The 15126-nt window shown below is 39.2% G+C and overlaps 1 protein-coding gene across 4 annotated transcripts in view; it reads left to right on the forward strand.

Moving 5' to 3' along the window:
* Positions 1-15126, forward strand: part of RABEP1 (rabaptin, RAB GTPase binding effector protein 1) — a gene marked incomplete at both ends in the record, with an annotated part of 120002 nt that overhangs the window by 19555 nt on the left and 85321 nt on the right. The gene's annotated exons all lie outside the window — the stretch shown is intronic.

Below are 15126 nucleotides of genomic sequence, written 5' to 3' on the forward strand. Positions count from 1 at the left end.
ACTTTCTACCTCTGGGCTATGTTCTTGTTCCTATTTTTTTATTTGGAAACAGGGTTTTGCTAAGTTGCTGAGGCTGTTCTTGAACCTGCAGTCCTCCTGTCTCTGCTTCCCAAGTACTGGAATTACAAATGTGTACCACCATGCCTGGCTGAACATCTATCTTTAACAAATGTCTTTACAATAAAGTAAGTTAATACATTATTATTATTATTATTATGATTGTGTGTGTGTGTGTGTGTGTGTGTGTGTGTGGTACTGGGGATGGATCAGAGGCATTCTACCTCTGAGTTACATCCCCAACCCTATTTTTTATTCTTTATTTTGAAACAAGGTCTCACTGAGTTGCAAAGGGCTTCACTAAGTAGTAGCTGAGGCTGTCTGCAAACCATGATCTTCCTATCTCAGCCTCCCAAATGCTGGGATTACAAGTGTGTGCCACCACGCCCAGCTGAAATTATTTTAAATGTATTAATTATCCAATCTTTTATACTTGTATTGGTGTATTAAAGTTATAACATCATAGGGAGGTTTAAATTGATAAAAATATAAATGCACATGCACTTGGTATTTCCCTTCTGATCCCATGATAGTAGGATTGGTAGTGGTACCATCATATAAGGACATAGCATTATTTGTGCTTGTATGTGATACTGGAGATGGAATTCAGTGGAATTCTACTTCTGAGCTACAGCCCTATTTTATTGTCACTGTTTTTGTTTGTTTGTTTGATTGTTTGTTTTGGGTACTGGGGATGGGACCCAGGGGCATATTAGTACAAATATAATATTAGTACAAGAACCTGTGATCCTGCAGTTTCAGCCACCCAAGGGATTATAAACATGGGCCACCACATCTGGCTTACTATTTTGAAACAGGGTCTCGCTAAGTTGCTGAGGCTGTTCTCAAATCTGTGATCCTCCTGTCTCGGCCTCCCAAGTACTGGGATTACAGGGGTGTGCCACCATGCTCAACCTTATTTCTTTCTTTAAAACAGGCTCTCAAGCTGGGGATGGTGGCACATGCTTGTAATCCCAGCATTTGGGAGGCTGAGACAGGAGGATCATAGTTCGCGGACAGCCTCCGCCACTTAGGCCCTCTGCAACTCAGTGAGACCCTGTTTCCAATTAAAGAATAAAATATAGGGCTGGGGGGGTAGAGTAGAAGTAGAATGCCTCCGGTTCCATCCCCAGTACCAGAAAAAAAAAGTGATACTTTTGGTACATTTCAATTTTGATGTAGTCTTGTATCTGTTAGGAATACCTTTATTTGAGAATAATTGGAATTATATATTTATATATATTTACATATATAAATATATATTTATATATAATTGAAAAGCCAACCCATAGGGCACATTTTGTGTGTGTGTGCAACATGTTCAGAAGTAGAGCATTTTAATAAGCTGATTCAGCTGCTCACAGATGTCAGAAATATTCTTCCATTTTCTTTTTTCTTCCCCTGTGGGCCTATTTGCTGGCATCTGTTTTTTATTATAACCCCTCTTACCTTTTAAATTCAGTTCTCATTTCCTTTGGTAATACTTCTTGAAATCTTTCATTTTCTACTTACATTTTTTTTTTATTCTCTAAGGTACATGAATCACCTTTCTATCAGTCTTTGTTTCCCATAGATATTTCTAATTGTTTACATTTCATTGTAGTTCAAAAGATAATCTCAGTTCTTTTTTTTTTTTTTTTTTTTTGGTGGTACTGGGGTTCCTGGAAGCCCTTCTACCTCTGGGCTACACTCCCAGACCTATTTTTATATTTTTATTTAGAAACAGGGTCTCCTAAGCCAGTGCGCCCGACTGGCTTCGAACCTGCGCGATCCTCCTGTCTCCGCCTCCCAAGCGCGGGGATTACAAGCGTGCGCCACCACGCCCGGCGATCTCAGTTCTTTTTGAATGGTATATTAAAATGGGTTATACTAGCCGGTGTGGTGGCGCACACTTATAATCCCGGCATTTGGGAAGTGGAGGCCAGAGGGTCGCGGTTCCCAGCCAGCCTCAGCTACTTAGGCCCTTTGCAACTCAGTGAGATCCTGTTCCAAAATAATGAATAAAGAATGGGGCTGAGGTGTAGCTCAGAAGTAGAATGCCCCTGGGTTCCATCCCTAGTACCTCAAAAAAAAAAAAATAAAAAAAGGGTTTTACTAATACATTTCTTAATGTTAGATATTTTTATGCACATGAAATAAATTCAGCTTGGTTGTGATGGATTGTTTTGTAGCTGGATTTGATTTTCTAATGTTTGAAAAATTTGCAAAATATACTGAAATTTTTCTCTTTTGGTACCACTTTCAGTTTTGTTATCTTAATTTTACTAGTGTGATGAGACAAATTGGGAAAAATTCCATTTCAGTTTTGTTATCTTTACTAGTGTAATAAAACAAATTGGGAAAAATTTAATTTTATACTATGCTAAGGACAGTTTAAGTAATGTTCAGTGAGGCCCTCTGCAACTTAGACCCTGTTTCAAAATAAAGAATAATAAAATAAAAAAAATGGGCTGGGGTGCGGCTCAGAGGTAGAATGCTCTTGGGTTAATCCTCAATACCGCCCCCAAAAGAAATATTTATTTTCTGCAGATTTGGTAGAATTTTTGTTTCTTCAAGGTTTATCTTGAAATTTTTATAGGCATTTTATAATTTGCATATTTTCTGTTGTTGATACAGTAGTTCCTTGCTTCAGTTCATGAGTGATATGTTCCAAGAATCTCTGTGCATGCCTGAAACAGTAGGTCATACCAAGCCCTACATACACTATGTTTTTTCCTATACCATCCCTATATATGATAAAATATAATTTGGACACAGACTAAGTGTGGTGGCACATCCTGTAATCCCAGTACTTGGGAGGCGGAGACAGGAGAATCACAGGTTTGCGGCTAACCTCAGTAATTTGGTGAGAGGCTGTTTGAAAATAAAAAATAGGCTGGGCATGGTGGTGCACGTTTGTAATCCTAGCATTCGGGAGGCTGAGACTGGAGGATTGTGGGACAGCCTTAGCTACTTAGTGAGGCACTCTTCAGCTTAGACCCTGTTCAAAATAAAGAATGAAAAATAGTGCAGGGGGTGAAGCTCAGAGGTCGAATGCCCCTGGGTTGAATGCTGGGATTAAAGCATGCACCACCATGCCTGGCCTGAGAAGACAAATCTTAATTGTTTAAACTACTAAGAACAGATAATTTACAAAACAATTCCAAATGACAACAGAAATCAAAGAAATACAAACCTAAACAAATACGTGTGTGTTAGTATTTATATCAGACCTCATTTTTTTAAGAGCACTGAAGCTGGGTATGGCGGCGCATGCTTGCAATCTCAGCATTTGGGAGGCTGAGACTGGACAGCCTCAGCTATTTAATGAGGTCCTCTGCAACTCAGTGAAACCCTGTTTCAAAATAAAGAATAAGCTGGGCATGGTGGTACATGCTTGTAATCCCAGTATTTGGGAGGCTGAGACGGGTCAATCTCGGTTCAGCCTCAGCTACTTAGCGAGATCCTTTGCCAACTCAATGAGATCTTGTTTCAAAATAATAAAATAATAGGGCTGAGGGTGTAGCTCAGAGGTAAAATGCCCTTGGGTTCCACCTCCAGTACCACACACACAAAAAAATAGGGCTGGGGGCATAGCTTGCAGGTAGAATGTCTCTGGGTTTATCCCTAGTACTGCAATAAATAAATAAATAAATAAATAAATAAATAAATAAATAAATATTGAAAAGTACTGAAGCAGGTACTTAAAATGTTAAATTTAGAGCATTTCATAAAATATAGCATTTTAGAAAACTGTAGTGTGTAGGAATTAAGTGTAGATTTGGGTTAAATCATTCTCTGAATCTGAGGATTGAAAAGGACTCTACTATTTCCTAACCTGTCACTTCCTATATGTCAGGGAACTTGGGCCGCTCAGGTTATAAGAAGTGTCTCACTTTTATCACTTGGCATTTTGGGCCGGGTAATTCTTTATTGTAATGGGGCATCTAATACATTGTAGGATGCTTAGCAGCATCGAGGGCTTTTATCCCTAGATGTCAGTACTCTGGTTATGAAACAAACAAAACCTGTAGCCATTCCCATATGTCCCTTGTTGTTCAAATCACACCCAACTGAGAATCATTAAACTTCTTTAGGAGGTCCCCTAATCATAAAATTATACACAAAACTTAAAAAGGTACCTCAAACAATAGTACAATACCTTTACAATTGTAGGGAAAAAGAATTTATAATTTATAATTAATTGCTGTGTGTGTGTGTGTGTGTGTGTGTGTGTGTGTGTGTGTGTGTGATACTGGGGATTGAACCCAAGGGGCATTCTACCTCCAAGCTATACCCCCAGCCCTATTTTTATTTTTATTTGCTAAGGCTGTCCTTGAACCTGTGATCCTCCTGTCTCAGCCTCCCAAGTGTTACAAGCCTTACAGGTGTCACCATGCCCAGCTCCCAGTGTTTCAACAAGAAAATGGACAGTGTGACTACATAAAAAAAGAATACCTCTAGGAGATAGTATTATACCTGTTTGTAACTCCTACTCATGTATAATTGCATGTATTATATTCCTATACTAATCACCTATAATCACAGGGAAATCTAGCTAGGCCTTGGAGCCATGAGGGTCAGTGTTTGAATCCAGCTCTGACACTGATTAGCTGTGTAACAGTTTATGCCTTAATCTCTCAGAGAATATCACATGTGTAACTGGAGGTGATAATGCCTGCTTTGTTTTGAAGGAAAAAAAAATATTTTTTTTTTCAGTACTGGGGATTGAACCCAGGGGCATTCTACTTCTGAGTTATACTCTCTTTTGAAACAGAGCCTCGCTAAACTGTGGAGGGCCTCGCTAAGTAGCTGAGGCTGGCCACGAACCTGCAATCTTCCTGTCTCAGCCTCCTAAGTACTGGGATTACAAGCGTGTGCCATGTTTGTGTGTGCTTGTTTTTGGAAAATTATCCAAATCTGTGCATGGTGGCACACGCTTGTAATTCTAATATTTGCAAGGCTGAGATAGGAAGATTGCAGATTTGCGGCCAACACCAGTTACTTAGGCCCTCTACAACTTAACAGGACCCTGTTTCAAAAAAAGAATAAAAATAGGGCCGGGGATGTAGCTTGGAGGTAGAATGCTCCTGGGTTCAATCTCCAGTTTAAAAAAAAAAAAAAATTGAGGCCCTGTATAAAATAACTTACCTGACAATAAAGAGCTTTATTTGGATTATTTAATCTTTACAGCAACCTTAGAGAGTAGTACTATTTGCAATTTTTTTAGATGGAGCATAGGACCCAGTTTATAAGTGATAAAGCTGAGATTCAAATCCTAATTTAATCCTAGGGCCTTTTTCCTCAGCTCTATGCCATACTGCTTCCTATATAATACCTGATAAGTAGATGATACTTGTTAGCTCCTGGTATTACCCATGTTGTTTTTGGTAGCTTTAATGGAGACTCCTCTCTCCCCCCTAATATTCGGTATTCTCTCCTTGAAACCTCTTTTACTGGTTGCTTCTCATATTCCCTTTCTTAGACATACAGTTAGAATTCTTCATCCACATGTAGTCAGGGTAATTCAGCAAAATTCTCATCTTTCTCTATGTATGACCTTGGTATTTCTGAAAAGTTCATAAATAATGCATCCAATTTTCCTTGTAAATAAAATATAACTCTTGTGTTTTTATTTATTTATGATGAACTTTTCTTGTGATAAGTAATTCCTGATATAGAATTTGTAGCTATAGTGTAACCTTTTCATAATACAAGTGTAGGGAGATGAAGAACTACATCTGCATTTTAAATTTTCTGTGTTATTCTGGGCACAGTGGCACACACCTGGGATCCCAGGTTTGGGGTGTGTGTGTGTGTGTGTGTGTGTGTGTGTGTGTGTGTGTGTGTGTTAGGGAATGAACCCAGAGGTATTCTACCTGAGTCAGGAGAATCACAGGTTACAGTCAGCCTCAGCAACTTAGTGAGGTCTCTGTAACTTAGATCCTGTTTTCAAATAAAAAATAAAAATTGGTCTGACAGTGTACCTCAGAGGTAGAATGCTCCTGGGGTCAATCCTCAGTACCACAAATAAAATAAAAATTCTCTGTTATAATAAAGGACAGTGAGTACACAGGGAATATAATTTTTCAGCATAGTCAGATATGGTTCTAAGAGTGGTTTAAGTTGCATTAGATGGTTTTCCCAGTAAATGATAGAATTATTCAGAATACTTTATTTTTTTGTAGGGGCATTCTACCTCTGAGCTTCTTCCCCAGCCCATTTTTATTTTTATTTTGAAACACGGTCTCAGTAAGTTGTGGAGGGCCTCACTAAATTGCTGAGTCTGATGGCAAACCTGTCTTAGCCTCCCAAGTACTGGAGTTACTGTATTCTTTAGTAGGGAGTCAGGAGCTGAGTTCAGTGACATAGCCTGTAATCTCAGTGTCTCCGGAGGCTGAGGCAGAGGATCTCAAGTTTACAGCTAGAAAGGCAATTTTAGTGAGATCCTGTTTCAGAATAAAAGGCTAGGGATGTAGCTCAGTGGTAGAGCACTATTTGGTTCAGTCTCTAGTACTAGGGGAAAAAAAAGAGACAGAGAGGAGAGAAGAGAGAGAGAGGAGAGAACGAGATAACCACGGACCTGATACTTCTCCACTGTGGTGGTATTACTGAAAGTAACCTGTCCACATACTTTTTAATGATCTCTAGGGAGATAAGGGTCACAAGACTATAAATCTCACACTGCTTTCTTCATAGAAAAATGTCAGCTGAATTAAGCAATATGCTTTGTTTCTTAATTTTACATTCTGGCACAAAATCCATATTTCATTCTTACACTGGCAACGAACAGCCTGTATGTCACACTTAGAAAACTCTGTAGGGCTGTAAAAAGACAAAAGAGAAAAGAATCTAGGGTTGTGTTGACTGAGATCACTGACGTTGGGGCTAGGTCAGCTGAAAAGTATGGCGATATTTGAAGCCTCAGCTACCTTGTGAGGCCCGCCGCAACTTAGTGAGATTTTTTTTTCAAAATAAATAAAAGAATAATATAGGGCTGGGGATGTAGTTCAGAGGTAGGATGCCCCTGGGCTCAATCCCCAGTAAAACACACATACACATGGGCAAGGTTGCGCATGCACATGTGTAATCCCAGTGCTTGGGAGGCTGAGACAAGAGGATCACAGATTCAAGGACAGGCTCAGCACGTAGGTGATGAGACTCATCAACCCACTAAGACCCTGTTTCAGAATAAAAATAGGGCTGGGAGTATAGCTCAGAGGTAGAATGCCCCTGAGTTCAATCCCTAGTAACACACACACACACCTAATAAGGGCTGGTGCCTGTAGCTCAGAGGTTGGGTGCCCCTTGGTTCAATCCCCAATTCCATGCCCCCCCCCAAAATAGACACCAAGATATTTTACATGTTTTTGTAGTAAAGCCTTCAAAATTCCATATATATATTTTATACTTAATAGTATATCTTAATTCAGACAAACACATATCAAGTGGTCAGTAGCCTCATGTGAAGTGGTTACCACACTGAAAGGCACCGTTCAAGAAGCAGTCAACTGCTTCTGTGGAAACATTCCCAGTTTTCCTCAGGTCAGAGATGTCTGTCCACTTTGTTCTCATTGAAATATTATCCTTTGTCCTTCAGATTCTTGCTGTCTTTATAAATTCTGACTTATGTTCCTCTTTATAAATTCTGACTTATGTTCGTCTTCTTCAGTGTGATTTAGTTATCCCGGTTCATTTTTTGTTGGAAGCATAGCAATGAGCAGGGTAGGCGATGTTCCTGTTTTACTGAGTGTATACTCTGGCAGGAGTGATATTTAAATATTCAAATATTTAAAGGAATCATTTCGGATAGTGATAATTACTAGAGAGTAGTAAAATTGGCCCAATAGCTGAGTGTGGTGGCTCACGCTTGTAATTCCAGGACTTGTGAGGCTGAAACAGGAGGATTGCAGATTCAAGGCCAGCCTCAGCAACTTAGTGAGACCTTGTTTCAAAATAAAAAGAGCTGTGAGTGTAGCTTGGAGGTATAACACCTCTGGGTTCAATCCCTATCCCCCCCCCCAACACATACTAAATTAAATAGATCAATCAAAACTGGCCTGTTGAAATTACTTCTTTTGCCAAGCACTAAATTATTATTATACTTTTAAATTCTTTTCTCAATAAAGCTGTTTGAGAAGTAATTTGAATATACCACAATTAACACATTTGTGGCTTTTCAAGCACATAAACATGTACAATTCTATAGCCATTTCCCTAATCATATTCTGGAACTTTTTACTCCCCAAATTTATGTTTAACTGAAAAGTTAAACTCCTCCCCATACTCCCAGGAAATTGCTGCTCTGCTTTCTGTCACAGTTGTTCTCCAGTCGCCTTTCTGGAATCGTATAGACGAAATCATACGTGCGGTGTCTGTCGTCTTTCACTTGGCATCGCACTTGAGATTTACCCTTGTTTCTGTCGCTCAGCAGTATTCTGTTGTATGGATACACCACAGCCTGACCGTTTACAGTGGACATTTGGGTAATGTTCAGCTTTGGGCTGTTAAAAGTAAAACTGTGCACATTCATGTGTGTCTTTGTGTGGAAGTATATTTTCATTTATAGGGTTGCTATATCATATGGTGGTTGTCTGTTTTCCAAAGTGTCCATACTATTTTACATTCCTATCAGGATTCATACTAACACTTGGTATTATCAAGCATTCTATTTTTATTTATTTGGTATTATGAAACATTTTATTTTTTGGTAGTGGAGATTGAACCCATGGCCTGGCACATGCTAGGCAAGTTCTCTACCACTGAGCTACATACATACCGGCTCTTTTAAAAATCTTATTTTGAGACAGGGTCCTAGGAGTTGCCCTCATTGGCCTCAAACTTACGATCCTCTTGTCTCAGCCTGTGAAGTAGTTGGGATTATAGACTCATGCCACTGTACCGTTTTATCAAGCATTTTATATATTTGTCTATGTATACTTTAGTACTGGGGATTGAGCCAGCCCTTTTTAGTTTTTTTGTTTTGTTTTTATGTTTGCAGTACTGGGGATGGAACCCAGGTTCATTCTACCTCTGAGCTACACCCCTTAGCCCTATCCAGATGTGCCATCACCTTTGAAAAAGCTATTCTTTCCCTATGGAATTACCTTGGCTCAATTATCTAAAATTAATTAAACATATTTGAATTTACTTTTGGATTCTAATCTGTTCCATGGAGATATACATATTTGTGTGCATGTATCTATGTATAACCTTATTTCTTTGTTAAACTAAAAGATTTTTGGGGGGAGTGGCACGGGGGATAGAACCCAGGGGCATTCTACCTCTAAGCTCCACTCCCAGAACAATTTTTTTTATTTTGAAACAGAATCTCACTAAGTTGCAGCGGGTCTCACTAAGTAGCTGAGGCTGACAGCGAACCTGTGACTCTTTCTCAACCTCCCAAGTACTGGAATTACAAGCATACACCACCATGCCCAGTAGACTAAAGGTTTTGAACTTGTGTAATGTAAGCCCTCTAACTTTTATTTTCAAAATGTTTTAAATTTGTAATATAGATTTTAGAATCAGCTCATCAGTTTCTACAAAAAGTGCATGCTGGAATTTTAATTAGGGTTGCATTGAATCTATAAATCTATTCTGGAGAATAGACCTCTTAATATGTGTCCAGTCTACAAAAAAAAGAATATTGTAGTATATTTTTAAATTAAAAATGAAAAGAGCTTTCAGTTAGTAAGGTTTCTAAGTAGGTGGTTTCAGAAAACTACCCTGTTTTCAGGAAAAATTACTTGGTGCCCCACTGGAAATCTTACTGTGTGTGTGTGTGTGTATGTGCGTAATTTGGAATTGAACCCAGAGGCTTTCTACTTGCGAACTATACCCCCAGCCCTATTTTTTGTTTATTTTGAATAAATGGCCTCACTAAATTGCTGAGGCCTCACTAAGTAGCTGAGGCTGGAATTGAATCTGCGATCTTCCTGTCTCAGCCTCCCAAGTACTGGGATTACAAGCATGTGCCACCATGCCCGGCTCTGAAATCTATCTTATTTAAGTGAAGAAACAGATGCAGTGGCAAAGTTGTGTTCTTTTATGTATCTATATTTTGTTTCATTAACATTCCCCTAACACTGTTTGGCCCACTTTGGGCGCCTATGAACAGATGTACTTTTTCTATTAGCATTTTATCTAGAGTAAAATTGTCATATATATCAGATTAATTGATTTAATAGTGTAATATAGTAGTTTCACAAATACTAGCGAAATTCAAGCATAAAACGAAGGCTCAACTTAAATTCTACTGACAATGAATTCTTAGAGTCCTAAGCCAGGTTTTGAAATAGAATAGTTTTCATTAGTAATGCCAGTACAGTTACAGGCAGAGAATTCAAATTTTTTGTTCTGTTTCCTTAAGCCTGATATTTAAGGAATGTGTAAGCTGGGCATGGTGACACATGCTTATAATGCCAATACTTGGGAGGCTGAGACAGAAGGATCGCAGGTTCTTGGCCAGCCTCAACAACTTGGTGAGGCCTTACTGCAACTTAGTGAAACCCTATTTCAAAATAAAGAATAAAGCTGGACGTGGTGACACACACTTGCAATCCAGTGCTTGGGAGGCTGAGATAGGAGGATCACAGTTTGTGGACAGCCTCAGCTACTTAAGTGAGGCCCTCCACAACTTACTGAGACCCTGTTTTAAAATAAAGAATAAAAAAATATAGTGCTGGGGGTATAGCTCGAAGGTAGAATGCCCTTGGGATTCAACCCCCAGTACTGCAAGAAAAAAAAAAAGAAAAAAAAAATAATAATAGGGCTGAGGGTACAAAGGCCTATAATTCCAGTACTTGGGAGGCTGAGAGGATCACACATTTGAGGCCAGCCTGAGCAGTTTAGCGAGACCCTGTTTCAAAATTAAAAAGGGCTAGAGGTGTCGGTCTTAATTGTAGAATGTCCCTAGGTTCAGTTCCTAGTACCATACACACACACAAAGCCACTGCAATAGTTTCCCCTTCTTATTACTCCAGTGAGGTAACAGTATGTGGAACGTGTGGAGTGATTAACAGAAGCTGATAAAATAAATCTATCACCTGGTAAAATCCAGAAGGTTTAGTTATTTTTCTCTTGTAGTGATGGGGATGGGACCCCAGTAACTGGTACACATTAAGGCTTCATGTATGCCAGGCAAGCACTCTACTACTGAGACACATCCTTAGCCCAAACTGAGATCTGATGTGTCTGTGCGTGTGCGCGTGCGTACGTGCAGTTCTGGGGACCACTCTACCATCAGAAGTGTTTTTAATACCTACTGTTGAATACAGTATTGTTGAAATTTAGTGTTGTTGAAGGATGGCTTTAATATGAAGTGATTTGTTCATGATGCTATGAAGATATATGGCAGTAGGGAAGAGTATGAGCTGGGTGCTAAGTGTGGAGCTGAGTCAGAGTCATGAGGTTGGAAGTGACTGCTGGTCCTTTGTGAGTGCCTACAAAGTCACCTGATTATTTGCTTTTTTCTTTTCTCCCATTAAATAAATACCACTCGTTTACTAATAACAGCTAACATCAAGTGTGTGTGTGTGTGTGTGTGTGTGTGTGATATTGGGGATGGAACCCAGGGTCATTGTACCTCTGAGCTATACTCCCAGCCCCTATTTTTCTTCCTTCCTTCCCTTTCTTTCTTTCTTTCTTTCTTTCTTTCTTTCTTTCTTTCTTTCTTTCTTTCTTTCTTTCTTTCGTGTGTGTGGTACTGGGGGTGGAACCCAGGGGCTTTTCAACCTCCAGGCTATACTCCCAGACCTAGTTTATATTTTATTTGGAAACAGGGTCTCACTGAGCTGCTGAGAGCCTGACTAAGTAGTTGAGGCTGGTTTCAAACCTGTGCGATCCTCCTGTCTCAGCCTCCCAAGTGCTGGGATTCCAAGCGTGCACCACCACACCTAGTTTATTCCTTATTTTGAGACAGGGTCTCACTGAGTTGCAAAAGGCCTCACTAAATAGCTGAGGCTGTCTGCGAACCCAGATCCTCCTGTCTCAGTCTCCCAAATGCTGGGATTACAAGGGTGCATGACCATGCCTGGCTTAATACCAATTTTTTGATATGTTATGCTAAGTACTTTTTACTTGAACAGTTAGCTAATTATTGTGAACTGTTAATCATAATATTAGAAAAATAATGCAGTATTTTATGTGATGAGAGCTATTTTCACTTTGATTTGTATCACTTGATAATGCGTTAATGATATTCCTGTCTGTAAACTTTTCTTGCTATCTGTTCAAGATGAATTGATTTTTCTAGATGTTATAGTAAAGACATTTTAAAAATAAAAAGCAGTTATTTTGGCCTTTATACAGAATCACAATTTGTTAGAAATACTTGAGATGACTTATTACTTTTCAAATTAATAGCAAAACCAAAATGAGAAAAAGAAACTTATTCAGTACACCCTCAAGTGGCATGATTCCTAGATTTGAAAACTGACCTAAAGTCTGAGAGAGCCAGATTTGTGGGTGTGGACTGGGTCTGGACTATGGTCAAAGCACAAGGGCTTAGGAGTAGTGGAAATACACTTAATCTTTGGTTACATTTTTTTTTTCCAGTACTAGGGATTGAATACAGGAATGTAGAAATGTTCTTCTTAGTAACATAGCCAGCTCTTATTTATTTATTTATTTTGGTGGTACTGGGGTTCCTGGAAGCCCTTCTACCTCCGGGATACACTCCCATGGGCTACACTCCCAGACCTGTTTTTTTTTTTAACCTTTTTATGTGGAAACAGGGTCTCTTAAGCCAGCAAGGCTGGCTCCGAACCAGTGTGATCCTCCTGTCTCCGCCTCCCAAGCGCGGGGAATACAAGCGTGCACCACCATGCCCGGTTCTTATTTTATTTTGAGACAGTCTCTCTCGAATTGTTCGAACTTGAAATCCTTCTATCTCCTGAATAGCGTAGATTGCTGGTGTGCACCACCACACTCAGGTGGCTGAAATTTTAAAAGCTGTATTTTTATTTTTGTGGATGATTTATTAGCATCCTTTGATCTAAATGTAAATTTAGTAATGCTGAGTGGCATGAGCATTTTGTGTATGTCTACATGTGATTTGGTGGAAGATAGCTTTTGGGGGTAGGGATATAATTAGTTGTTAGAGAAATGTAAGAATAGAGGATCTTGCTATTTATTTTAAATTGATGGATTACATTGTTTGTTTTTAATATTTACAGCTTGATGTTTTGAAGTATAGATACATTGTGCATGGTTATCTCCTTTTGTGATTCCTCAGAGTTAACAGTAATCAGTAGCTACCAGTGATATTAAAGTGTTGAATGGAAAAGTTACCTATTTTAATACTTGGAATTTAACAGTGACAATACTGGCAGAAATAAAGTACTGATAACAAAGTTCCTTCATGATTTCAAATGATAAATATGAAATAAACGTAATCCTTTCCCTCTTTTTTGTGGTACTGGGGATTGAACTCAGTTGCTCTACCTCAGGTACACCCTAAGCCTTATATTTTTTTTATTCTGAAATAGGGACTTGATAAATTACTGCACCCTGGCTTCAAACCTTCCATCTTCTTATCTCAGCCCCCCAAGTGCTGGCTTCAAAATGACTTCTTACTTTAACAACATGAAACTCAAAGCAGTGGTCATTTCCTCTTTCTATCAGGGATTGCCTTAATACTGTTAAGTCTGTAATGAACCTAATCTGGAGATGGTATGGGAATGAATGGCTACTGATTTTATTATTTTTTGTCAGGGGGATAGTTGTTCAAAGTAGTTGTGCAAAGAAATTAATGAGCCATAATTCTATTATAGATAAGTCACTGGTACTCTATTATATTGGTATTCTATTATATATAAATCTAGTCTTTTTTTCTTGTTTTTGATACTAGAAATCAAACTCTGAGCTATACCCTCAGCCTTTTATTTTTTATTTATCTTTGGTACTGTAGGGGATTGAAACCAGGGGATTAACCTTAAACTATATATACCCTTAGACTGATTTTTTTTTTTTTAATTTGGAAACAGGTCTTACTAAGTTTCTGAGAGCCTTGCTAAGTTGCAGAGGCTGGCTTTGATGAATTTTTTTATTTTAAAATGGTCTCATTAAATTGCTGAGGTTGGCCTTGAACCTGTGATCTCTTGCCTCCCAAATACTGGGGTCATAGATATTTGCTACCCCACAGGGTTGCAGTCTTTTTTCTAAGCATTAGAAAACTAACTCTGAATTGAGAGATGGTTTGGGGGAGGAAATAGCCCTCGAAAATAAACTCAGATCTTGGTTAAAACTAAGTAAGTCATCACTGTTTAGGGTGGTTTATAGTAGGGAGTTGATACCTCTAGGTAATTTGACAAGACTAAATTATGCTGCTGTGTATCCCTTGAAGGGATTGTAACTAAGGCCTTAAGGCTGGATTGCTGTTAGAGCATAGGAGGAGGTCAGGTATATCTGCTTCAGCCAAGTGTGGCAGTGCATGCTTGTAATCCCAGTACTTGGGAGGCTGAGACAGATTGCAGGTTTGAGGACAGCTTCAGCAAGTAGTGAGATTCTGTCAATCGAGCAAGACCTTGTTTCAAAATAAAAATAAAATAGGGTCTGGGGTATATCTCAGAGGTAGAATGTCCCTGGGTTCAATCCCCAGCAATACACACACACACACACACACACACACACACACACACACACACACACACCCCTGCTTCAACCAAACCAGGGCTTATGCTTGGCCTCTGTAGACAGTCATTTAATGAGATGTGGCCAAATTTAGAGCCCTTCTCTAAAAACAAGTGTCCCAGTTCTTGCCACACCACGATCAACATTGATTTGAAAACCTCAGCTCGTTGTTTTCCAGTATTTGAGAGTTCAGTTATCTTTTCTGTTTGAATAAGATTTCATCATACTATTAACAGGTCATTTAAAAGCTTGAAGCCAGAGCTGGACATGGTGGGGCACTCTTGTAATCTCATTACTTGGGGAGGCTGAGACAGGAGGATCACAGGCTCGTGGCCAGCTCCAGCAACTTAGTGAGGTACTCTGCAACCCAGTGAGACCCTGTTTTGAAATAGAGAATAAAAATAGGACTAAGGGTGTAGCTCAATGGTAGAATGCCTCTGGGTTCAACCCCCAGTA

This window comes from Muscardinus avellanarius (assembly GCF_963383645.1).
Source record: "Muscardinus avellanarius genome assembly, chromosome: 16".
Classification (NCBI taxonomy): Eukaryota; Metazoa; Chordata; class Mammalia; order Rodentia; family Gliridae; genus Muscardinus; species Muscardinus avellanarius.